Here is a 27901-nt window from a genome sequence, read left to right on the forward strand (position 1 = left end):
AAAATCAGAGAGGATTAATTAGAATTTGGACACTAGCTAATTCAGGAGACAAAGGGCAGTAGATAACTTTTTATTTGGGCACTACTCATTGAAAGAAATGGAGGTGAATTAATTGCCCATATACTCTTAAAATTTTAAAGAGTTAAAACGGGGAAGTGGAATCCACAAGCAGTGAAGGCAACCCACGCGTGAAAACTAGGAAATTGGAGAGAGCAAGAGTAAAGAGAGCGAGATTCTCAGCAAGAAAATGGGAGAGAGCGGGTGCAGGAGCGAGAGCGAGACCAGTCTAAGCATGTATAATAGAAAAGTCTAAGCATGCATGTCGTAGCGGTCAGACCATAGTATGTAAGGATTCAGTCGTTGCATAGAAGTAGCCTTGTTCATAGTTTTTTTTTTCTTTTACTTAGAAGGCGGAGCGAGAGAAGGGAAGAGACGCCGAAAGATCGCTCTGGTCAGCTCGAGAAGACGTGGAAAAGCAAAGAGAGGGCCGATTCTTGCGAGAGCGAGATTATCTTTTGAGCAGAGTAGAGAAGAATGTAAAAGCCTTGGGAAGCAAGAGATTGCTACCAGACTCTTTATTCTTATTCCGCATTGTTATTTTGTATTTCAATTACATATCTATAAAATGGAACTTGCTTATCTACATCTGTTCACTCTCTTAAAAGCATGCATGAGTAGCTAAATCTATCGAATGGGTTGAGAAGAACTTAGCTAACATGACCTAGGATTTTCATTGCATGCGATCATCTTGTCTTATGTTGTGCCCGACACCCCTTTAGAGCTACTCGAGAGAGAGTCTAAAGAAAGAACCTAAGACTTGAGAGAGCTAGGTTAGAATCTAGACTCGAGAGAACAAGATTAGATCTGCATAAGCAAGAGATAGAGACTTAGAGATAAGCTCTGTTTGCCAACATGCATCGCATGCACCCTAGAGATAGGTTATGGTATTATGCGATTGCCTTGTATGTGTGTGTGCAATTTGTCATTGCATAGACAAGAAGAGGCTTATGTGTAGGCCCTATAGACTTATCGCATATATTGCATGTGTTCTAAAACTAGAAGTCGTAGCATTTGCGTTGAGAGATGATTTGCTATTGTATGTGTGTAGCATGATCGCATAACATGAGTGCAATCCTAGGAAGTGTTAGCTGAACCCCTTCTCAACCCGTTCCCCGCATATTCATCGCATCTTCTGTAGTGTTAACTCTTTTCTTAACTCTGTTGCATCCACTTTTCTTTTACCACAAACAACAACCCAACAACTCTTTGATTTATTGGTTACTGCAAAGTCATCTTAATAATTATCACCACATATTGTTCTCCTTAGTCTCTGAGTTCGACCCTGGACTTATCAGGAAACTCAGCAGGATTTATACTTGAGTTTTGCTGAGAAAACTTGTTGCACAATGCATTTTCTATCACCGCGATTTTATTTCATTTTATCATCGCATAAAATAACGCATCAAGTTTTTGGCGCCGTTGCCGGGGACTTCAGAAATTTAGTGTGCTAACGGTAATTTTTCTGATTTCTTTACAGCTTTCAATCTTTGGCGAATTACGACCCAGAGATTGAAAGAACGTTCCGACGAAGATTGAGAGATAGTCGCCAACAACAAGAGAAAGATAATATGACGAAATAACTTGGAAATGGAGCACTAAACGAAAACAATGTCATGGCGAATCCCATCCTATTGGCGAATGACCGCAATAGGCCCATTCGGGACTATGCGTTGCCCAACCTCTACGATTTCTCCCCAGGAATCATGAGGCCCGCACTTGATGGATCGAGATTCGAAATGAAACCGGTGATGCTGCAGATGATCCAGACTGCTGAACAGTTTGGAAGAAGGCGTGGCGAAGATCCGCAACACTTTTGTGTTCCCGAATATCTCCACCGAGGAAGTTCGACTAACTTTGTTTCCATTTTCTTTGTGTGATCAGACACGAAAATGGGCACACTTTCTCGAACCAGGGGAGATTACTTTTTGGGAACAAGTAGTAGAGAAGTTTATGAAGAAATATTTCCGACCAACTGAGAATGCCAGGAGAAGGAAATTAATAAGCAATTTTGAACAGGACATGGACGAATCCCTCAGCGATGGTTGGGTGAGGTTTAAGCTGGTAAGAGACTGCCCGTACAACGAATTACTAGATTGCTTATAAATGGAGATTTTTTTATCACGGATTAAACCCTGCTCCGCAGACCGCTACCAATGTGACAGCCGCTGGAGGTCTGCTAGATAAAATGTATGATGAGGCTAAGAACATCCTTGATCGCATCTCTAAAAATCACGAAGACTGGAGAGAGAGAGCAATCAAAGATTGAGAATAAAGGATATTGACGCAAACAATGGTGCTATCGCATCACTTCAGAGTCAGATGACTGCGATGATGAACTTGATACAGGGAATCACAATTAATAGCCCAAAAAACGCATAGTGGGCAAGTGAACGCACAACCAGACTACCGCAAGGTGTGCTATTTGCGGTGAAGGACATGCGATAGAGGAATGTCTGCAAAACTGACAGTTCATCTACTTTGTGAAGAATAACCCATTTTCTAACACGTACAACCTTGGGTGGAGAAACCACCCCAACTTTGCTGGAAAAATCAGCAGCAAAATTTCCAATAAGTAACGCAAAAAGAAGGGCCACCCAAAATTTTCCTGCGAAGTAATGATCAGACGAGTAATCAAGCCAGCAGTTCGCAGACGCCACAATCTTCTTCTTTGAAAAGTTTGTTGGAGCAATATATTGAAAAAAACGAAACTGTGCTTCAAAACCAAGCGACGTCTATCCGCAACCTGGAACTACAGATGGGCCAGATTGGGAGCGAACTTAAGAACAGACCGTACGGGGCCCTGCCAAGTTCAACGAAACTCCCACGCAACCCAGGGGGTACGGGTAAAGAGCAATGTCAAGTCGTGACATTGCGAAGTGGCAAGACTGTGGTAGGGGAAAAGAAAGAGCCAAGCAGGACTGCTCCAATTGCACTGAAACCAGAGATTGCGGTGACTGGAGAAGAAGAAGGAGAAAAAGAAGCGATAAAGCCAGAGATAAAATGTTCCAGTTTCTGTTTACAGGAAATCAGTCACCGCATGCGTTCATGGCTCAAAGATAAAGTGAACAACGCATCTACGTCACATTGCGCCCATCAATCAAGAACGAAGAAACGATCAACGCAATGACGGCGTATGCGACAATCGATCAAGAGCTCTAGTGATCAACGCAATTTCAACCGCATGCGGTAATAAAAAATAACACCGCATACGGCGATCGACTGAAGATGTAAAGAGTAACGCATTTGCGGAGGACTCTGACAAGTGTACAGCTTTCAGTTGTGCATTTCTGACGGGTTGATTGCGTAACAGAAGGAATTTTCCATTCTGCAATTTCAGGAACTACCATAACTATACAGTGAGGACACAAATTCAAATAGCCAAGGCCTTGCCTATAAATAGCTCCTTCAAATTCGCTGAAAAGATATACACATACAGATACAGATACTGATATACATGTATACATAGAGGCGTGCATATACTAATTCTGAGAGAGAGAGACTGGTCTGAAGCGATTGTCCAGAGTAGATCTGGGAGAACCACGAGACAAGGTCGAGAGATGAGTATCCGAGCAGAGAATTATTCCGATCCCCGTAGCTGAAGCTCTATGCGAAGGTAAATTCTACCGGGAAAGCATGCATGAGAGAGAAACTTTCATCTCCACTACTTCCACACGCCGGCAAGCACAACCTCCGTTTAGGATTTGTGTTAAGACGTTGACACTCTTTCTGTATTCGTTTTAATCTCTATTCCATCATTTGTATTAATCTTCTTTACTTTTTCTTCACAACATGTATCAAATGCTTAATCTTAGAATTAAATGTTATGATAATTTTCATGGTCATTTCTTTGTCTCTTTCTGTACATCCATAATCCATTTTCTCTATGATGTGTTCTTAATCCCCTAGGTAAATGGCAAGAATTAAGTGAGTAAGTTAATTGGTGTTAAGGAAATAATTAAGTTTAGCTAAAGCATGGTCGACAACATCTTCACCTGTGAGAGCAGAAGTGAAGATGTTATTACGCTTATCGAGAGAAGGTGGAAGAATGCGTTAACTAAAGCAAGAAGTATTTCTAGAGATGGGAAACCTTGCGTTCATCACATTCATCCCTATTTTACCATAGAGATATGGGAACGCGGCCAATCACTGAGAGGTGTACGCCAAGGGAAAGCGGAACCTTAGTTGCATCTTTAACACAATTGATAAACTTGCGTTGTTTTTACTATTTACTCTTCCTCTTTCTGCTTCATTCATAAAGACTTGCCATCGCATACATCGAATCTTTGTACAACTTCACAGTCAGTTCTCGACCTCAGTATTGTGTATCATGTATCTTGTATCGTGTATCATATTAGTTTATGATTTATTTTATTAACGCAATTTTTACTTTCACCGCAATTTACATTTCTGTATAAATCAACATTCTTTATTCATCATTAAAAACTGGTCGCATATATCACAATAGTAGCGCATTAACGAAAACAATCTCTGTGTTCGACCTCGGATTATTCTGAGAAACTTGCGTTGGAATTATACTTAGTTTCAGCGCAAGGAAACTTGTGACAAGCACTACTACATCGCATACTACGAATATATCATTAACAATGCATATACTTAGACGTAGTATCGCATAGAAACTCTCTTTATCGCAAAAGAACTTTAACGTATATTTAGCACATCATTCGTTTCATTCATCAACCATACGTTTGAGTAGATAAAGAGATTAAATTTCGTGTTACAAGTTTATGGCGCCGTTGCCAGAGACATGAGCTTGTACGATTCATTCTTTCATCAGTAATGTGCATAAACGATAACACAGCATAACATTCCATTTTTAACGTTACAAGTTTATGGCTCTGTTGCCGGGGATTGGTAACGGTTAGTGTTGAATACTTTTGTGGTATTTTGTAGGACAGATCTCTTTGTACTGGCTGTTTATCGCGAAGAACAGTCTGATGGTTTGTGAGTACTGGAATTGATCCAGAAATTCTAAACTAACCAGAGATCAAGTGTATTTTTCGTGCAGGAACACATCAGAACCAAATTAAACGCTGGAATTTCAAGACCTAGGGTTGCGGAGAATGCAAGGTTTGAGATAAGGCTGGTCGTGCTTCAAATGATCTAAAATGGGGGATAACTCGGATACAAGGAGAAGACCTGCATGCTCATTTGACCAGCTTTGTAGATATGTGCAACGCATTCTCCATACCTGGTGTGACTTCCGAAGAATTTAGATTGTATCTCTTCCTGTACACACTGCGGGATGAGGCAATGAGGTGAACAATGTCGTTAATGACATTGCGCAGGCAAGCTTGATCGCCTGCAAAGGTGTGGATTGCGGTAATCATGAGAAAATTGTCTTTCAATCCATATCTCTAAAATCTATGTTTAATTGCTTTCCTTTATTGCTTTATGCATTGCGTTATTTATTGTTTTCTTAAACTAGCATTTATTGCCTTATGAATTTACTTTTCATTTCATTCAATTACGTTAAATTCCGTGCGTTATTTCAATTTCCTTACTTGCTGCATCAAGTGCATTATTTTAAATTCTCTGTGAATGATTGTGTAAGAGAAAATGATTACCGCAAAGTCCTAGCGACTTGCATTGAAGAAAAAAAAAAAAACAAAAAAAAACATAATAATAACAATCAACATCCGGTATGCATTGCGATGATGGGGGCATCTTGTGATAACAAGATACACTTTGTGTTCATCTTTCAAAAATGCATTGCGCTGAGGGGTGTGATGCGCTCGTATGTATTTTTCGCCCGTCCTTAGCGAAAACGCACTATGTCGAGGTAATGTTGTGCCAGTAGAAATACAGTGGGCCCGTCCTCCAGAAATGCATTGAGTTGGGGGGTGTGTTGCGCTGATACATGCGTTGTTACTCGTCCTCTGCAAATATGCATTTGCGTTAATAGATGCATTGCGTTAATCTTAACCTTGCGCTCAACCGAATAAAACACCGAAGACAATTTTTTTTTTGCAAATAGAGTAGTCCAATCGTTTAGGCTTCCAAGGAAATGATGATTTCGTGGATGAAAGGATGTACTTCTCTGTTAACTCATAAATGTGAGGAGCGTGGCGACAGACTTTTTGAGTACCTCGAGGCCTGCCATCGCAGAATTTGCATTGGGCCCATCAAGGCCCAACCTATAAATTCCGTCCTCCCTTTTCTTAGGTCGTCTATTTGAGTTTTTTGCTAAAACGAAAACCTAAGCGCAGCTTTGCATACCCAGACTTCAAACTTCCTTCCTAAAACCCTAAGAACCTTCCCAATTCGTTCACTCAGTACAGCCATGGCCGACCAATCTTCCCATTCATCCTCTTTACCCTCATCACCCTCACCAGCCCAAATCATTGCAAGAGAGGCGACATTCTTAGCAGCAAGCCGCCGTCTCGCCGCCCAACCAAAACCCATCCCTCGAGTCGCCGAAAAATCTCGACGAAAGCCTTTAGCAGCCAGACCACTTCAAATCAGAGAGGGGCAGAGCACGGAGAGTGCCCCATTCCCAACACTGTCTTCTGAAAGTGAAAAGAAGAGAAGAGACGATAGAGTGGTGTTTGGGAGCATACTTGGTAATATGGAGAAGGAAGGGGGGCTGCCCGAAGCTGAGGTTGTTAATCAGCCACTACCTTCGGACGAAGAGATGGAGGAAGCTTCAAGAATGAGCGCCCTGGCCGTTTCGGATCCTAAGGAAACTATTCAAACAGAATTCTATGAGGGACCCATCAGGGTTGCTTTGGAGGAAGTGGTGGTGGAGAAGCAGCCTAAAATGGTTGAGGAGAAGAAGAAGAAGAAGATCAAGGAGAAGAGGGCGGAAGGTGATGTAAAAGCCCAGCCAGGGAAGGAGAAGAAAGAAAGAAAAAGAAGTGAGAGGAGGGAACGCAGGTAGGAGGAGAAGCACCTGAAGAAGAAGGAAGAAAAGAGAAAGAGGGCTGAGAGCCCAGAAGTCAATGGAAAATCAACCACCGTAAGGGTGGATGAGGGGCTGTTAGCGCAACAAAGAGAATCAGCACAACCTGAAGAGAAATCAACGCAAATAAAAACGGTTGCGACTGACGATGGAGAGAATCCAGACATCACCCCTCCTTTGTTGCGTCGCAAGGAGAATGTGCTGTAAGGGTCAACAGTTGACCCACATTTTTTACAAAGTGTAGTAGAAGAGAAGGAGAGGAGAAGAAAAGAGGAAGAAGAAAAATAAGAGAAGGTGTTGCGGGCACAACAAATCATCACAGAAGGCGATTTAAGAAGAAAATTACACAATGAAGAAGTGCACCGCAACAACGCAATATCGGCAGAAGAAGAGAGAATAAGGCTCGAGGAAGAACATCACATATTGTTGACCTCAGAGCAATTCGAAAGAGAAATGAGAGAAGAAGAAGAGGAAGAAAAGAAGAAGAAGGAAGAGAAGGAGAAGAGGCGCAAAGCAAATGTTCAGCGCATAAGAGAAAAGAAGAGTAAATAAATTGCGGAATGAAAAAAGGAGGAACAACGCAAGGAATTGGAAAATAGACAAAAACAAAGATCCTGCCTTACGTTGACAAAAGAGAAGGGCAAAGCAAAAACGGAAAGTAGTGAGCCTGCATTGGCCAAAGGACGGCCATCCAAGAAGAAAGAGAATGACGACAGATGATGAAAATGGGGTTCTTCCCTGCGCCAACGCCACTACCAGACTTATCACAAGTGTTGTATTGGAACATGGATGGGAAGCATTTTGCCAGTGCCCATCCATTGTAATCCTAATGGTAGTGCGAGCTTTCTATAATGGACGACTTCATGGCACTAAAGATGCAGTGATCATGAAATGAGAGGTAGTGCCTTTCAGTGCAAAGGACATTAATGAGTTATATCAAACGAAGGACATCCCAGATGTGCCGGATAATAAAATCATTGATGATCCCACAGAAGAACAGATGGAAAATGCGCTGAAGATATTAACACAACTGGGCACTCAGTGGTTAGTATCTATGAAAGGCATCAGAACCCTTGCGTCTAATAAACTGCTTCCAGAAGCGCGACTTTGGGTTATTTGGTGAAAGGCGACTTATCCCGACTTCTCATGACAAAACAGTTTTGAGGGATAGAGTCATGGCCGCATACTGCATCGCACACGACATTCCAATAGATGTGGGCCAGTTGATCACAAGACAGATTCGAGGTTTTGTGGGGCATATAAGAGGCTAGTATTTCTTCCCTTGGACAGTTTCAATCTTATGCCTCTCATTGGGTGTAGGTATTAAGGAAGAATGAATGCCAGAAGTCCATGGCCTCATCAACATCAAGATTTTGAGAATGCTTCTTAAAGATTCCCCTCATTGTCCCGAGCTTCCACTGAAAAGGCCCATCATTGATTTAAATGCGCCGCAGCAGCCAAAGCCCAAGAAACAGCGCAAGGTTGACAAAGGCAAGGAAAAAGTCCAAGAGCCATCACCGCAAGATCAAGAACCCTTGGAACCTTTACCTTTGATCATTTGCCCTCCAAGCCCTCCTACAGAACCCTTTCCCCACTCCCTGTACATTTTACTAACCTCTTTCTCGCTCCTGCTTCACCCAACGCATATCCAGCAGCTCCCTCTTCCCCTTCTTCTTCACTGCAATTTTCTCCTCCACCACCGCATGTTAATGACCTACATGATTTGGGTGAAGGCACTTCTGCCCAACCCCAAAACATTGATGGTGAAACATCGCAGGCGTAACCCACCATTGCCACCCTAGCTGTTGACCTTGCTGATATGCGTTCTCCTCTCTCATCAACATGACTTTTTCTGCCAGCGAATAACGCAGTTACACGAGCGACAAGCAGAGTTGCAACGCAATGTTGCAATGACAAGGCAGGTGCTGATCAACATTCAACGCAATGTCTACACGATCCACTTGAACAAAAGACAAATGACAAAGCGCAACCATGAGTACTTCAACTTTTTGACAGCCTATCTACATGGTCCCATGGTGCCTCCGCATTTACAACAACATCTGTACTTTGAAGAAGCTCCTCGTGTTCCTCCACAAAATCCTCCTCCTAGACCTCCTCTTCAATAATGCTACAAATTTTTTTGTTGCGGTCATTCTTTCTTTTTAATTCATTCATTATTTTTGTGTATAGAAGCTATTTCTTGATTCTTTGTACATGCTGAAATTTTGTATTGCATTATTTGTAATTCTTTGTATGCTTGGTTAATTTTAATACAACTAAGTAACAATCCTTTCCGTATGCGTTAGCCTCTTATTTATCATCATTTGTCAATTATTGCGATGTTCTTGATATTTTATTTTGCGTTATTCATTGCGCTGCCATGATGAGTTATGTGCATACCCTTAGCAACATTTCCCACACTTTGTATTTTCTGACTAACACTTTAGCAATATTTTCTGACTAACACTTAGATAATTCGTAGCAATAGCACTGCTTTACCTTTTATCCTTCAAGACTCTGCTCAAACCTTCTTTTCAAACTTTTGACCAAGTGTTTATCTATTCTGTCCAAAACAACGCAATGAGAACCTTGCACATCTCTAAATTTGGGGGTGGGGAAGGTCTGAGCAGATGCGATCATTAGAAAAAATGCGTCCATTTTCAATTTTTTTTTCATACAAACTCCAATGTTAGTGCAAGGGAAAATCAAAATCCCAATCTGATAAGAGTTAAGTTGTGAAAAGAACCTGCTCGTATTTGGATGTTCGCATGACACCCATGGGAGCAAGCCAAAACAAAGGTGGGTTTCCAAGATCGACGCAATATGAAAGGAAAAAAATGAGAAGAAAAAATAAGAATATATGGGACAACTCCTCTGATAAGAAAAAGTTGAACTTAGTTGAAAATCAAGAGTTGAAGTTGAGATTGGCACACAGCCGTAGTTGGATGTTCGCATGACACCTGTGGGAACAAGCAAAAACGAAGGGTGTAACCATGATCAACAATCTCTAATAGAATGACGCAAACTAGACCACCGCATACAGACGCACCAAGTTGTTTTTGCATGAAGAGGTAAACATTCTTTTCAAAACAAGAAGGGAATTTTTGAATAGAGATTTGTTGTATAAAAGAATAAAGTAGGGCATGTTTATGAATTATTAAAGAATGGAAGGAAAATTGCGTTGTTAAGTAATGTTGTGTAGGAGGAGCATTCGGAGCAACCAATCAACGCAAAGTAAGGATAAGAATTGAACGATATTGCCTTAGTTGAAGATATGCTTGAGGACAAGCATATATCTAAATTTGGGGGTGTGATAACTTGTAGAAATACAAGTTATTTATACTGTTTTATTTAGATATTGCGGCTAAAAGAAAGGAAAGTTGCGTCGATAGTATAGAAATTGGCTAAGAAATGCAAAAATTATAAATGTCATCAATACACCCACTAACACCATTGCGATGGTAGAATAGAATGTTTTAGTTTATGTTTGCAGGAAATCAGTCATCGCATGCGTTCATGGCTGAAAGATAAAGTGAACAATGCATCTACATCGCATGGCGCCCATAAATCAAGAACGAAGAAACGATCAACATAATGACGGCGCATGCGACAATCGATCAAGAGCTCTAGTGATCAACGCAATTTCAACTGCATGCGGTAATAAAAAATAACACCGCATGCGGCGATCGATCGATGATGTAAAGAGCAACATATTTGCGGAGGATTCTTACAAGTGTACAGCTTTCAATTGTGCATTTCTGACGGGTTGATTGCATAATAGAAGGAATTTTCCATTTCACCATTTCAGGAACTACCATAACTATACAGTGAGGACCAAAAATTCAAAGAGCCAAGGCCTTGCCTATAAATAGCATCTTCAAATTCGCTGAAAAGATATACACATACAGATACAGATACTGATATACATGTATACATAGAGGCGTGCATATACTGATTCTGAGAGAGAGAGACTGGTCTGAAGCGACTGTCCAGAGTAGATCTGGTAGAACCATGAGACAAGGCCGAGAGGTGAGTCTCCGGGTAGATAATTATTCCGATCCCCGTAGCTGAAGCTTTGTGCGAAGGTCAATTCTACCAGGAAAGCAAGCCTGAGAGGGAGTCTTTCCTTTCCACTACTTCCATACGCCGGCAAGCACAACCTCCATTCAGGATTTGTGTCAAGACGTTGATACTCTTTCTGTATTCATTTCTAATCTCTATTTCATCATCTGTATTCATCTTCTTTACTCTTTTATTTACAACATGTATCAAATGCTTAATCTTAGAATTAAATGTTATGATAATTTCCATTGTCATTTCTTTGTCTCTTTTCGTACATCTATAATTCATTTTCTCCATGATGTGTTATTAATCCCATGGGTAAATGGCAAGAATTAAACAAGTAAGTTAATTGGTGTTAAGGAAATAATTAAGTTTAGCTAAAGCATGCTCGACGACATCTTCACTTGTGAGAGCAGATGTGAAGATGTTATTCCGCCTATCGAGAGAAGGCTGGAAGAATGCGTTAACTAAAGCAAGAAGTATTTCCAGAGATGGAAACAACCTTGCATTCATCACGTTCATCCCTGTTTCACTATAGAGATATGGGAACGCGGCCGATCACCGAGAGGTGTACGCCAAGGGAAAGCGAAACCTTAGTTGCATCTTTAACACAATTGACAAACTTGCGTTGTTTTTACTATTTACTCTTCCTCTTTCTGCTTCATTCATAAAGACTTGCCATCGCATACATCGAATCTTTGTACAACTTCACAGTCAGTTCTCGACCTCAGTATCGTGTATCATGTATCTTGTATTGTGTATCATATTAGTTTAGGATTTATTTTATTAACACAATTTTTACTTTCACCGCAATTTACATTTCTGTATAAATCAACATTCTTTATTCATTATTAAAAATCGGTCGCATATATCACAATAGTAGCGCATTAACGAAAACAATCTCTGTGTTCGACCTCAGATTATTCTGAGAAACTTGCGTTGGAATTATACTTGATTTCCGCGCAAGGAAACTTGTGACAAGCACTACTACATAGCATACTACGAATATATCATTAACAACGCATATATTTAGACGTAGTATCGCATATAAACTCTTTTTATCGCAAAAAAACTTTAGCGCATATTTAGCACATCATTCGTTTCATTCATCAGCCATGCATTTAAGTAGATAAAGAGATTAAATTTCGCGTTACAAGTTTATGGTGCCGTTGTCGGGGACATGAGCTTGTACGATTCATTCTTTCATCAGTAATGTGCATAAACGATAACACAACATAACATTCCATTTTTAGCGTTACAGTGGGCCAGCCTAGTGCAGTGCGTGCCGAAGAATGGATGGATGATGGTAGTCCCTAATGCAAATAACGAACTGATACCACAAAGAACCGTCACCGGGTGGCGGATTTGTATGGACTACCGCAAACTCAATGCGGCAACAAAGAAAGATCATTTCCCTTTACCTTTTATTGACCAAATGTTAAATCGTCTAGCTGAGGCATAAGGTATCTAGGGATGGGTTGGAGGTGGACAAGGCAAAAATTGAAGCAATTGAAAAGCTTCCACCCCTAACAAGTGTAAAGGCTGTTAGGAGCTTCTTAGGACATGACGGATTTTACAGACGTTTTGTCAAGGACTTTTCAAAGATAGCACAACCACTGAGTGCGAAATGGAGGCAATAGAAAATTTGACTTTGATGACAATTGCCTCAATGCATTTGTGATTTTCAAGAACGCGTTAACGACTGCGCCCGTGTTGATCGCACCAGATTGGACTCTTCCCTTTGAATTAATGTGCGACATGAGCGGGTATGCAATGAGAGCAGTATTGGTGCAGAAGAGAAAAACAATGCTTCATCCCATCGCATATGCGAGTAAGACTTTGAATCCTACTCAGACTAACTACACCACTACAGAAAAAGAGTTGCTTGCGATAATATTTGCGTTGAAGAAATTCAGAGCATATTTGCTGGGAACAAAAGTACTCATCCATACTTACCACTCGGTGATAAAATATCTGATGACAAAGAAGGACGCGAAGCCGAGATTGATTAAATGGGTTCTCCTCCTTCAGGAATTCGATATGGAAATAATTGATCGAAAGGGGATGGAGAACCAAGTTGCGGATCATTTATCCAGATTGGAAAATCCTGAGGTTGACCGCAATCAGTCAGATGTGAGCACAATGTTCCCAGACGAGCAACTATTTCAGATTGAAGAATTTCCATGGTATGCAGACGTGGAAAATTATCTGGTTTACAACCAATTTCTTGAAGATTATACCAACCAACAAAAGAGACGGCTCAGGCATGAATGCAGATATTATTATTGGGATGAGCCCAATCTGTATAAGAGGGGGGCAGGCCAGATTTTGCGACTGTGTGTCCCGGATGCTGCTCAACAATGCATATTATTGCAATGTCATGATTCACCATATGGGGGGCACTTTAGAGGCCATCGCACCGCAGCTAAAATCTTACAAAGTGGATACTATTGGCTAACACTATTTAAGGATGCAAATGACTACGCGATGAAATGTGACCGGTGCCAGCGCACAGGTAATATTTCATGGAAACATGCGATGCCCATGAACACCATTTTGGAACTAGAGTTGCTCGACGTCTGGGGCATTGATTTCATGGGACCATTCCCACCATTGAATGGTCAAAACTATATTTTGTTAGCCGTCGACTACGTGTCCAAGTGGGTAGAAGTAGTGGCATGCGCCGCAAGCGATGCGACGGTAGTCTCTAAATTCCTAAAGAAAAACATTTTCACTCGTTTTGGCACTCCACGTGCCATAATAAGTGACGAAGGGTCCCACTTTGTCAATCACACTGTCAAAGAATTTCTGTGCAAATATAATATCCTCCATAAAGTGGCCACCGCATACCATCCATAGACGAATGGTCAGGCTGAAGTGTCCAACCGAGAGATCAAGCTGATACTGGAGAAGGTGGTAAGGCCTTCGCAAAAGGATTGGGTAACAAAGCTGGACGATGCATTGTGGGCATACCAAACTGCCTATAAGACACCCATAGGCATGTCCCCGTATGTGTTGGTATTTGGTAAAGCATGTCATTTACTACTGGAGCTGGATCACAAAGCGTTGTGGGTGGTGAAAAAGCTAAACTTTGACTTAAGGACAGCAAAAGAAGCGAGAAAACTTCAATTGGTCGAGTTGGAGGAATGGAGAATTAACGCATACGAGAAAGCAAAGATCTACAAGGAGCGCGCAAAGCACTGGCACGACAAAAAAATATGCGGCAAGAACCTCTAAGTCGGGCAAAAGGTCTTACTATTTAATTCATGACTATGACTCTTCACTAGGAAATTAAAGTCACGTTGGTCCGAACCCTTCATAGTCAGAAAGGTATTCCCACATGGCGCGGTCGAGCTATCTAATGACGACGGAACCAACATATTGAAAGTTAATGGGCAACAAGTGAAAGTATATCGCGGAGAAGACTGGCATCGCAAGGTCGCCTCCGTGGACTTAAGAAACTCTGAATGAGAAAGAAGTGGGTGGTCCCTGCGCTATCAGGCGATTTAAATTCATCAGGGACGCAAGATTTGTGAAGTATCCGTTGAAATCCTGAATTCTTAAACTTATCTTTACTCCCTCTTAGTATTATCATTTTGCTATCTAATTTCTAAAAAAAAAAAAAAAAAAAAAATTATGCGATTGTGTTGAACGATCGTGGTAAACAATTTTGTTAACTTTGTGTTTTTGTTGTTATCATTTGACCCTCTCGATGTGCTTCTTTGCAAACGATCGAGGTAAACGATTGTGGAGGCGCTACACGAAGACGCAACTACTTTATTCCATCACCGCAATCCAAAGAAAGTAGATTGCCGCAAAGCAGGATACGTCAACAAATAATGCGGGCGACAACGCAAATTTGAGGGTTGTATCATTCCTTGACTTTATTCCAAATTTCGTTATCGCATCGCATTTTAGTTTTGAAAATTTTATCACCGCATCCTCTTTGGTTACCACAATCATTTAACAGTGATCAATTTAATAAGTCACCGCATGATTTCTCTTTGCCAATTATGATTTCAATGATGAAACACATACTTCTATTTTTCCATATACATTAGAGTCATCTTAGTTTTAGGACAGTCACCTCATGAAATATTTCTAGAAGTTAGTGGTCTGCTAGCTTTCTTTGAAATTGGCCCTTTACGAACTTCCTAAGAACATCGCATGACTTTTTTCAATCTTTTGGCAATGAGGACATTGCCGCATTTTAAATTTGGGGGTGCAGTATTCATTTTCGACCTTGCTATTTTTAGCCTTGCTTAAAAAAAAAAAAATCATAAGGTTACAATTGGATCCTACTCGTAGTTGGATGTCCACATGACACACGTGGGGGCAAGCCAAAACGAAGGTAGGAATTGTGATCAACGCATAAATAAATGACCGCAACTCCGCTGCCAAATGGGCATGAGTTTAATCTGAGAAAGAGCGCCTTGCTCGTAGTTGGATGTCTGCATGACACACGTGGGGGCAAGCCAAAACGAAGGCGAGGTCAGAAAAAAAACAATGTCTAAAATACGCAAGGATAAAAAATCATTTAACACCCCAGTGAAAAAGTTTTTTTGAAATAAATCATGCGATGTCCTGGAATCCAGTAAAGTCTTTTTGAAGGTTAAACTTGCGGTCCCTAAATTTTAGAAATATTTTACGAAGAGACCTGGATGAGAATTAAGGAAATTTTGGTGTATAGGATTTGAATAAGGCATCCTTGAGAAATCTAGGAAAAGAGATTGTGGTCGACTTTCTAAAGGAAATCTTTAGCTTATGCTTGAGGATAAGCATTGTTTAAAATTGGAGGTGTGATAATGGGCAGAAATGCACGTTATTACAGTGCTGAGTTATAAAACAATGCAGGTTTGCATTGATAAAAATATACAAGATTGTGTCCAAAAGCATTAAGTTCACAATATTGCGGTCGCATGCGTCAATCGCATTAAAACAGTTAACTTATATATTTTTGTGCAAAATATGCGTTGACGCATGGCGAAAAATGCGTTCCAAAAAAATCAACGGCCAAGCGCATCAAGAAATTGCGTTAACATAAGGCGCATCAAAAGATTGCATCACCGCAAGGCTATGCGGTGATTTGTGCTCGCAAATATCTACTCAAGAAGGTTGCCGCATAGAGCCGACGCAACTTGGTGTGCGCATCCGGGTGAAAAGCATAGTAAATCACGATGGGACAGAAAGCTGATGACGGTCGATTCCGAATTAAGTTGACAAGCCGTTAACGAATTACTGTAGCAATTACACTCAAATTTTCGGTGACAAATATTCGGCGCATCAGACAGAGAATTAATACCCCATCAGTGCAATCATAAGAGAGAAGAAACCTTTCACCCCGAAGCTCTATAAATACCAGAGGCCACCTTTAGTGAAGGAGTTCCGCTAGTTCATCGAGTTCGGCTAGTTCGATAGTTTGTCTAGTTAGAGAGTTCGACAGTTAGATAATTTTCTCTTAGATAGAAGTAGCCTTGTTCATAGTTTTTTTTCTTTTACTTAGAAGGCAGAGCGAGAGAAGGGAAGAGACGCCAGAAGATCGCTCTTGTCAGCTCGAGAGAGAACCCAGAAGGCGTGGAAAGCAGAGAGAGGGCCGATTCTCGCGAGAGCGAGATTATCTTTTGAGCAGAGTAGAGAAGAACAGTGTAAAAGCCTTGGGAAGCAAGAGATTGCTACTATGCTCTTTATTCTTATTCCGCATTGTTATTCTGTATTTCAATTACATATCTATAAAATGGAACTTGTTTATCTACATTTGTTCACTCTCTTAAAAGCACGCATGAGTAGCTAAATCTATCGAATGAGTTGAGAAGAACTTAGCTAACATGACGTAGGATTTTCAGTACATACGATCATCTTGTCTTATGTTGCGCTCGACACCCCTTAAGAGCTACTCGAGAGAGAGTCTAAAGAAAGAACCTAAGACTTGAGAGAGCTAGGTTAGAATCTAGACTCGAGAGAGCAAGATTAGATCTGCATAAGCAAGAGATAGGGACTTAGAGATAAGCTCTGTTTGCCAACATGTATCGCATGCACCGTAGAGATAGGTTATGGTATTATGCAGTCGCCTTGTATCTGTGTGTGTCATTCGTCATCGCATAGACAAGAATAGAGGCTTATGTGTAGGCCCTATAGACTTATCGCATATATTGCATGCGTTCTAAAACTAGAATCCGTAGCATTTGCGTTGAGAGATGATTTCCTATTGTATGTGTGTAGCATGATCGCATAACATGAACGCAATCCTAGGAAGTGTTAGCTGAACCCCTTCTCAACCCATTCCCCGCATATTCATCGCATCTTCTGTAGTGTTAACTCTTTTCTTAACTCCGTCGCATCCACTTTTTTTTTACCGCAAACAACAACCTAACAACTCTTTGATTTATTGGTTACCACAAAGTCATCTTAAAAATTATCACCACATATTGTTTTCCTTAGTCCCTGAGTTCGACCCTGGACTTACCAGGAAACTCAGCAGGATTTATACTTGGGTTTTGCTAAGAAAACTTGTTGCACAACGCATTTTCCATCACCACGATTTCCTTTCATTTTATCACCGCATAAAATAACGCATCACTTCCATTATCATCACAAAAAGAAAAGGAGATAATGGATCACACTATCTCAGTCCCTTTCTACCTAGGAAAAAACTCTCAAGAGATCCATTGATCTTCACAGAGAAAGAAGGAGACGTGACACAAGCCCGCAACCAACTAACAAACTGGACAGGAGTACCAATAGCCAGAAGCACTCCAAACAGAAAATCCCAATTCACTGAATCATAAGCCTTTTGAGATCCACCTTCAACACACACCGTGGTTTTCTCCTGCTTAACCGATAACCCCCACAAGCTTCTGACACAAAAGAATGTTATCAGTAATAGACTTTCTAGGCACAAAAGCAGACTGGTTACCACTAATGAAAGTAGGAAGCCACACCCGCAACCTCTCAGCCAGAACTTTTGAAATACACTTATACACCACTTATACACCACATTACAACAGGAGATAGGACGAAAGTGCTCCATATGCTCAATATCAGCTCGCTTAGGAATAAGCATGATAGCAGTGGCATTAACTCCACAAGGTAGGTAACACGACTCAAAAAAATTCATAACTGCATCACAAAAGTCATCACAAATTTAATAATTTTATTTCATATACCATTTATATCTTATGTTTTAAAAATCAATAATTTTAATTAAATTTTGTGCTAGAATAATGTTTAATATTTAAAATTATAATTTAGTTATTATAACTTTTAATAGTAAAAAAACTAAGTTTTAATTTCAATAGATAGAAAAGAAAAAATAACTTGTATTTTGTTTCATAAAAGGCCCTTTTGCATTGTTTGAGAATCAAACCTAATCACTAAAGGTTGATAGTCAATTCCCTTACGACCGCACCGAAGTATCAAGTATTTTAAAATTTTGTAGATGTCGTGATATGGCCAGGGATAGTACCATGTTACCTTCAAGACCAATCACATATGGTAAAATATTTAGGTCTTAATTTATGTATTATGCATATATTTAGGCTATAATTAGGTTATCGTCCTTTCTATAAATTTCCTATGTAAATCTCAAGTTAATATACAAAAATTATTAATTCAAATATTGTTTCCATATGGTATTAGAGCCCAATTACTAGGGTTTTCTACTTTTTAGATTCTTCCGATCTCTGCCTTTGTTGACGACTGATCGACGAAGGAAGATCCACACATAGATCCGTTCGTTGCCACAAGTCTCGATCCGTCTTGCCCAGACAGCTCTAACGAATAGCCCAAATCGCTGCACCAATGTAGATCTACCCAGAAATACCTGCGAATAGCCCAACGAATAGCATAGAGAACCCAGAAATACCCGTGTGCACAACCACTTCCCCACTTGATGCTTGCCCAGATCTGTTGCAAAACAAACCCTCTCCCCCACTCGATGCTCGCCCAAACCTGCCACAAAACAAACCCTCTCCCCCACCTGATGCTCGTCTAGATCTGCCGCAAAACAAAACCCATTCGATGCTCCCCACTTGATGCTCGCCCAGATCTGCTGCAAAACAAAACCCTCTCTCCCACTCGATGCTTGTCCAGATCTGCCACAAAAAAAAGTCCACTTGATGCTCCCCCACTTGATGCTCTCTCACTCGATGCTCGCCTCTGCTCCAATCCATGATACTCGTCGTGCAAGATTTGTTCGATCCGTTCCACATCCACCTTGCCCAGATAGCTCCGACGAAGACCTACCATGGGTTCAGATGAGTTGCTCCTTTGCCACTCGTCTGTCGAGATTTTCGTCGTCCAAAACCTCTCCCCTCCCTATGTCTTTCATACATTAGTTTTTAAATCGGTCCAGCTTCAATTAGACCGGTTCAGTTCAGATGGACTGATCGGGTTCAATCAACTTGGTTTGGTTTCATTTATCAACCCAGTTAGTTTAATTTAGTTAGCCAATTTTGGTTCTTAGTTGATTCTTTTATTTATTTAAGTCTTTGTTTAGTTTTAAGATTTTCCAAAGGCTCTGTTTTGTTTTATCTTTGGATATTTTCGTAGATCTCTATTTTCAGCTCAGAAGTTCGTGAGTTTTGTTTTAGATCTTTATGAACGTCTTTGTTTCCAACCTAGAAGTTCGTGAGTTTCTTTTTCCAGCCTAGAAGTTCTCTGTGTTCTAATTCTTCATGGATTTTTGCTTCCCTCCCAGATCTACCGTGTGTTGATTCAGAATTGCTTCTTCAGTTTCTGCTATCCAGTCGCTTTAGTTTATTTGCTCACAAACTTAAGGTTGATTCTATCACCTTGAGTTTGAGGGAGAGTGTTGAGATATTTAGGCCTTAATTTATGTATTATGCATATATTTAGGCTATAATTAGATTATCGTCCTTTCTATAAATTCCCTATGTAAATCTCAAGTTAATATACATAAATTATTCATTCAAATATTGTTTCCACAACATATTCAAAAGTTTAGAAATCACCGTTAGCATTGAATTATTTTTTTACATACAAATAGAAATGAACTCAATTGGGAGGATATACTTAAACAACAACTGATCAGAAGTTCTATAATTGGTTTCATTTGATGTTAGAAGATGAAATTGATTAAGCATTGTTAAATTTCATTAGGCTTATTGTTGTCCCAGATGACAAGATCTTCACGTTAACAATCACAAAACACTCAGATATAATGATCGATAACAATTCAAGAGTCAGGGGAGATAGAATGTTGAAGCTTGAAAATCCTTCTATCGTTTACTAAATGGCTGCACGATCATGTAGATGATGCACTAAGAACTAAACGATAATTCAATTAAGTAAACGATTGGATGAAGCATTAGACTATCATGTAGACAATAGTTGACTGAAGCTAGATGATCGCGTAGATGATAGTTGAGGAGGTAAATGATCGTATAGACGATTGTACACGAAGCTAAACGATCGAGTACATGATGCGATAGGAACTACACGATCGTGTAAATGTTACTTTAGCAAAATCTAAATAATCATAGTGGAAAGAAGAAAAGACACAGGAGTTTAAGTGGTTCGGCCAAAGGCCTACGCCCACTGTGCAAATTGAGAGGTTCTCTTTTATTACTCTTCAAAGTATTATAGAATGAATGCCTTGCTCTCTCGATTTCTTATGTTGGGTGTTATATCCTAAAACTCTTTTTTTTTGTAAACAATGGAACTTATTCTAAAAATTCAATAAGGTATTATTGGATAGATGTTTTGCTTGACAGCAATCCAATAAACCTAAAAGTCCCTTGACTATTAGATGAGTACTTGAACCTTATGTGGAGACATAAAGGTGGATTAGGTTCGAGTAAATAGTTAAAATGATCTATAGTATATGAATAAGATTGGGTACCTTATTCCAGTAACACTATTGGATGCAGCCTGCTCTGTAGTTGTTATAAGGAGTTGTAAAGTGTTAACAAACGAAGTGATTCTAATTCATTCATGTTGGGACATGAGGAGTGGGGGTGTCCTTGTGCAAAAGAGTTAGTACAAGATGACCACAAAATCAGTCACTCTTACTTATGTTTACTGTTTAAGATTGACTATTTGAAAGTGATGACCTAGGTAACCTCACCTTAATCCTGAACTAACTATGAACTCTTGTTTATTTGGAATTATCCTTAGATTTGCATAGGTGAGGGTAGGCTCAATAGCGCCGGCTCAATAAACCTCCCATTTCAGGGGTAAGATTGGATAGATAGCTAGGGACATAGGGTGCAAGATGAAATTCACTCCTACCCACTTTTAGGGATAGTAGAGAGGTTGTTCCCTTAATTGCTGATTCTGGGACTTGAACAAGGGGCCTCGCCCTCTCACTGGCCTGAGAGGGGCTCGATTTTGTTGATTGGATCACAAAACAATTGTTCATTAGGGGATCAGTGGGGACTTAAGGAACAAGAGATAATTTCAGGGGTAAAACAGAGATTTGACCCAACCATTATTACGAACAACATGTGAAGGGTTGACTTATTAATCATGGTTATATTGGGTGGACATAATATATCTACAGTGAGGGGAGTTCCACTATGGGCTTTAGTGGAGTGACCCATTAGTTAACGAATAAGGGTTAGATCAGTCTAATGAGTTTAGCCAATTAATCTCGGATCATTGAAGCCCATGATCTGTAGGTCCACGAGGTTCTTCTACTAGCTTGGAAATGGATTAGTTATAGAGTAGTGTGATAAGTTAATTTGAAATGTTCAAATTAGAATCAAATGGAATTGAGGAATATATATTTAAATATGATTTAAATATATGAAAATGGATTTGTGTAAAATTAATTTAATATTGGATATTAAATTAATTAGAATTATTTAAATTGTTTAAATAATTATTTATTAATTTTATTAGAAAATTAATTTATGAAATTAATTTATAAAATTAATAAACTTTGGTTTTAGAAATCAAATATGATTTTAAAATCAATTTTGGATTTTGGAAATAGAAAAACACAAAAATGAAAAATTGGATTTTTCAACTTCATCTTCAAAGTAGCTCACAAACCACCCATTATCTTCAACCTTCAATTACTCCAAACATGAGCTGCATCCCATGCAACAAATCTCTTTGCATGATAGTCTGCAATATAATGAAGAGATTGGAGTGATTTTAGAGGGTTGCAATCGAAAGAATTTTAGCTAAAAATTCATGAGAATAATGTGTTCTTCATTTTGGGCTGTTGCAGTGAGTATTCTCCAAGTTCCCTTTGATTCTAGCTTATTTTGAGTCTCACAACTCAATCTAGAGCACCTAGAGGGAAGATGTTGTGGTGGTCTACACAAAGATTTGGAGGAATTAGCAGCTGAAAATCGAGATTTCAACGGTTCTTCAAAGGTTTGTTTTGAAACCCATTAAATTCTATTTAAGAATGCTTTCGTTTCTATTAAAATTAATCAATTAGAGTACTTATCGATCCTCATCACTTCCATTGCATGCTGGTACCATCCCAACATCTTATTCACTCTTACATTAATCTCACATTCTTTTTCCTTTATATATGTGCAAGTGATTCAGTCAACGATGAAGCTTTGGTGGTTATAACACTTAATAAAAAGAGGTCGACAACGATTCAACTGCCCGAAGTGATGTCCTTCTTGATTTCGAGTCTTTCTGTAGCAATCTCCACCTTTGTAAGCATCCAGACTTCCTTCCCTCTTTGCGTCACTGAGCTGACATGAGCTAACCTTATTCAGGTAACTCAAACCTGAGAAGGTCCAAGCATCTACCAAGCTTGTTTAATGGAACAGTTTTGGTTAGCATATCAGTTGCATTATCAGAAGTATGAATCTTCACTACCTCGACTTCCCCTTTCTCAATCTCTTGTCTGATGAAATGATATTTAATATCAATATGCTTGGTTCTGGTGTGAAACTGTTGATTCTTAGATAGATATATTGTGCTCTGGTTATCACAATAGATTATGACATTTGTTTTTGTTACGCCAAAATCATTTAGTAAACCTTTCAGCCACAAACCTTCCTTCATAGCCTCAGACAATGCGATGAACTCAGCGTCTGTTGTGGAAAGGGCCATAACAGGCTGCAAAGTAGCTTTCCAATTGATCAAATTGTTCCCCTATAGGAAAACATAGCTTGATAGGGAACGTCTTCTATCCAAGTCCCTTGCATAGACTGCATCTACATAGCCATAAACTTCATCATTAGATGGCTCATTTTGTCTATATAAGACTCTTGCCTCCTTGGATGAACATAGATACCTAGTATCTACTTGACTGCCTCCCAATGTTTTCTACCAAGGTTTGCCATGCACCTATTGACCATACTTATTGCATAGGACAGGTTTGGTCTTGTAGAAGTCATAAGATACATAAGAGATCCCATTGCTTAGGAATAAGGGACAACCTTCATATGGTTCAAATGCTCTTTGGACTATTGGCAGCTGAAAGCTTGAAGTGAGGTGCAAGAGGAGTGCCTACTGGCTTAGCACTCTCCATCTTGAACTTCTGCAATATCTTTGAACAATATTCAGATTGACTAACTAACAATCTTCCCTTTTTTTGTCTCTTTCTATTTTAATGCCTAGGATCCTCCTTGACTCCTCTAGGTCTTCCATATCAAATTATTTATTAAGAAGCATTTCCACTTGCCTTAATTCCTCTTTGGATCTCCCGGCTAGCAGCATGTCATCTACATAGAGATGTAGATAGATCGGTTCCTTGAAGCTACTAGAATTTGTGTAGACACACCAATCATATGAGCTCATTTTGAACCCCATTTTGGAGATTACCTCATCAAACCTCTCATACCGGCATCTAGGTGACTATTTTAGGCCATATATGGACTTGTTCAACAAACACACTAGGTTTTCTTCTCCACTTTTCACATAGTCTTGAGGTTATCTCATGCAAATTGTCTTATTCAACAGCCCATGTAGGAAGGCTGTCTTTACATCCAACTGATCTAGCTCTAAATCCTTTTGCACAACTAAGGAAAAGAGCAGCGGATGGAAGTATGCTTCACAACGGAGAAAAAACCTCATTGTAGTCAATGTATTCCTTTTGAGTGAACCCCTTAGCAACAAGCGTAACCTTGAACCTAGATTTTGCACACCTGGAATTTCTTCTTTAAATTTGTAAATCCATTTTCATGAGATAGGTTTGTACCCTTTAGGCAAAGGTATTAATCTCTAAGTGTCATTTTGATTGAGGGATTTCATTTCATCATTCATAGCCTCAATCCATTGCCTAGAATCCAGACTGTTTGTTGCTTCTTCAAAGCTGAAAGGTTTATTATTACTCAAAGAAATGGCAGCACTCAATGCTACACTAGCAAAATTAGACTCTTGGTATCTAGGTGGTGGTACAATTGTTCTTCTAGGTCTGTCTCTTGCCAATGAATAGTTGTGTAAGTCCTCATGTGCCTCAACTTGATCACTTGACCCATGCTCATTGGTTTCAGCAGCCTCATCACCTTCTAACTTTAGATTTTGAGAGGAAGTAGAAGCTCCATGATCATTTTGAGGCTCCACTTCAAATCTAGTGCTACTAGTCTTTGTCACTATAGAAGATGGTTGTTCTGACATCAAGAACATCTCATTTTCTCTAAAAACCACATTTATACTATTCACACACCTCTTTTCAACTGGATGCCACAACCTAAAGCCCTTTACTCCCGATGTAAAGCCTAAGAACATGCACTTTATAGCCCTTGGTTTCAACTTCCATTGGCTTTGGTGCACGTAGCCTACACAACCAAACACTTTAAGTGTTCCAGCTTAGGTGGCTGCCCTGTCTACCTCTATTTAGGAGTCTTCAACTCTATGGATTTATGAGGGCATCTATTAAGAGTGTATATAGTGTAGGAGACAGCTTTTGCCCAATATTTTTCAGGCAATAAGGCATTGGACAACTGACATCTTACTCTTTCCAACACTGTTCTATTTAATCTTTCAGCTACTCCATTTTGTCGAGGTGTATACCTCACGGTTCTATGTCTTACTATGCCATGCTCCCTGCAAAACAAATTGAACTTCTCTCCACAAAACTCTAAACCGTTATCAGATCTCAAATGTTTAATTTGTTTAGAGGTATGCTTCTCAATTAAGGTCTTCCATTCTTTAAATCTACTAAATACTTCATCTTTGGATTTTAAAAAGTAAACCCAACTCTTCCTTGAGTAGTCAACTACAAATGAAAGAAAGTACCTTGCTCCACCAAGAGATGGAAAGTGAGCTGGCCCCCACAAGTCCAAATGTACATATTCAAAGATTTCCTTTGAAGTGTGCTGTCCTTTGAGGAATTGTTGTCTTTTTGCTTTGCCCAATATACAATGTTCACAGAATTTAAGGCTATCTCCAACACCCCTTGGTAGAATTCCCTGTTTAGATAACACTTATAGCCTCTCACATTGATGTGAGAAAGCCTTTTGTGCCACAACTCATCTTCAGTAGGTTCCTAATCAGTTGCTAACAAAGTCGAGTGTGCCATTTGCACATCCTTGATGACATGTAAACCATTTACCTTGGTTGCCACAAAAACCACTTTGGAATCCTTAATAATTGAAAGGTGCCTCCCACACCCCTATATTCACAGCCTATGGCATCAAACATCCCCAAAGAAGGAGATTCCTCTTCAAAGTTGGAACACGTCTCAATTTGACTGAACCATCTTGTATCTTCAAGGACACAGACCCTATTTCCATAGCTCTGCAAGTGTTATTGTTTCCCATATAGATCAGCCCACCATCACACTTTTTATAAGTGCAAAATCATCCCTTAGATGGGTTCATGTGGACTGAGCAACCATATTCTAACACCCAATCTTGAGTCTCCATAGTATTCTGGTCTCCACCTTCTTCAGTAGCAGCTAAAGCATCTGAATAGACTAGGGAATTCTCTCCTACAGCAGCCTTGGTCTGTTTACCCCTTTGTTCTATTGGTTCAATTTTCTTTTCAAGGCATAACAATCCTTTTCATGTGTCCCATTTTGTGACAAAAATGGCACTTTAACTTGGACTTATCACCATTGTTCTGTTTCCCCTTCCCATTGTTCTTGTGCTTCCCCTTTGAGAACAAGCTTTCACCTCCTTGTTGATCATTCTTAGTCATTTGCAATTCAAGTTCTCTGACTCTCACAACTGATATGATAGCTTCTGTGGTAATTTTTTCTCTATCGTATTTCAATGTAGTCTTCACATCTTTGAAAGATTCTGGTAGAGAATTCAATAGTATGAATGCCTCATTCTCTTCCCCAATATTATCTTCGATTGATCTGAACTCAGAAGACAGTTTCTTAAACTCATTAAGATTATTCGTGAGGGACTTTGTTGCATCCATCTTATAAGTGAAGAATCTTTCCCTCAAGAAAGCTTTGTACGACAGATTTTTGTTAAGATATATCTCATTCAACTTATGCCACATGGCATAGGCAGTAGGCTGGTCGACAATTTGTCTTAAAACACTGTCTATGACATTGAGAACAATGGTTCCATATGCATTTGATTCAATAGTCTCTTTGTCTGCCTCAGAGAGTGTTTCCGGATACTTTGTAGGGTCCGTAATGGCCAAGAGAGCCTTTTACTGCCCCAAGACTGCTTTAATCTTTGCTTTCCATAGTTCAAAGTCTATCTTGCCATCGAATTTCTCAATCTCATATCTGGTAGTTGCCATTCTTGGTCTTCAAATTGACTATTTTGAATCAAGAATTCAAATCTTGGAGCACTCTTGAATTGTTCACTGAGCTCTAATTCCACTTGTTGTCCCAGATGAAAAGATTTTCACGTTAACAATCACAAAACACTCAGATATAATGGTCGATAACGATTCAAGAGTCAGGGGAGATAGAATGTTGAAGCTTGAAAATCCTTCTGTTGTTTACCAAATGGCTGCATGATCGCGTAGATGATGCACCAAAAACTAAACGATAGTTCAATTAAGTAAACGACTGGATGAAGCGTTAGACGATCGTGTAGACGACAGTTGACTTGTTGTCCTAGATGATAAAATCTTCATGTTAACAATCACAAAACACTTAGATATAACGGTCGATAACAATTCAAGAATCAGGGGAGATAGAATGTTGAAGCTTGAAAATCCTTTTGTTGTTTACCAAATGGCTACACGATCGTATAGACGATGCACCAAGAACTAAATGATAGTTCAATTAAGTAAACGATTGGATGAAGTGTTAGATGATCTTGTAGACGACAGTTGACTGAAGCTAGACGATTGCGTAGATGACAACGGAGGAGCTAAACGATCGTATAGACGATTGTATGTAGAGCTAAACAATCGAGTATATGATGCGATAGAAACTACAAGATCGTGTAAACGATACTTTAACAAAATCTAAACGATCGTAAAGGTAAGAAGAAAAGACACAAAAGTTTAAGTGGTTCGGCCAAAGGCCTACGTCCATTGTGCAAATTGGGTGGTTCTCTTTTATTACTCTTCAAAGTATTACAGAACGAATGTCTTGCTTTCTCGATTTCTTATTCACTCTTACATTAATCTCACATTCGTTTTCCTTTATATATGTGCAGACGATTTAGTCAACGATGAAGCTCTGATGGTTACAGCACTTATCAGAAAGAGGTCGACAGTGGTTCAACCGCTCGAAGTGATGATGTCCTTCTTGATTTCGAGTCTGTTTGTAACACTTATTTTATTTGCGAGCATACTTTATTTTGGTATTTTTCATTTTTGAACTACATATGTCTTATTTGGAATTTTAGTATTTTGAATTAGGGGTAGAATGAACTTTTAAGTCCCTTTGGTTAAACAGGATATGTTTTAAGGGGTGAAAGGGAACTTAATTTTTGAAATATTGAGTTTTAGGGTTTTTTTTCTTCTGAATGGAAATCTTCTAAAAGTTGATAGAGCTTCATCACCATT

At 39.5% G+C, this 27901-nt stretch overlaps 1 long non-coding RNA gene across 1 annotated transcript; it reads left to right on the top strand.

The window, feature by feature from the left end:
• The first annotated feature begins 232 nt into the window (after window positions 1–232).
• On the top strand, window positions 233–27893 carry LOC150032721 (uncharacterized). The gene is made up of 3 exons (XR_016524679.1): window positions 233–5388; window positions 22236–22384; window positions 27550–27893. It is a non-coding gene; the product is annotated as an uncharacterized LOC150032721 (long non-coding RNA).
• The last annotated feature ends 8 nt before the right edge of the window (window positions 27894–27901 follow it).

The sequence above is a fragment of the Benincasa hispida genome, chromosome 11 (genome assembly GCF_027475165.1).
Source record: "Benincasa hispida cultivar pf3 chromosome 11, pf3_genome.v1.1, whole genome shotgun sequence".
Lineage (NCBI taxonomy): Eukaryota > Viridiplantae > Streptophyta > Magnoliopsida > Cucurbitales > Cucurbitaceae > Benincasa > Benincasa hispida.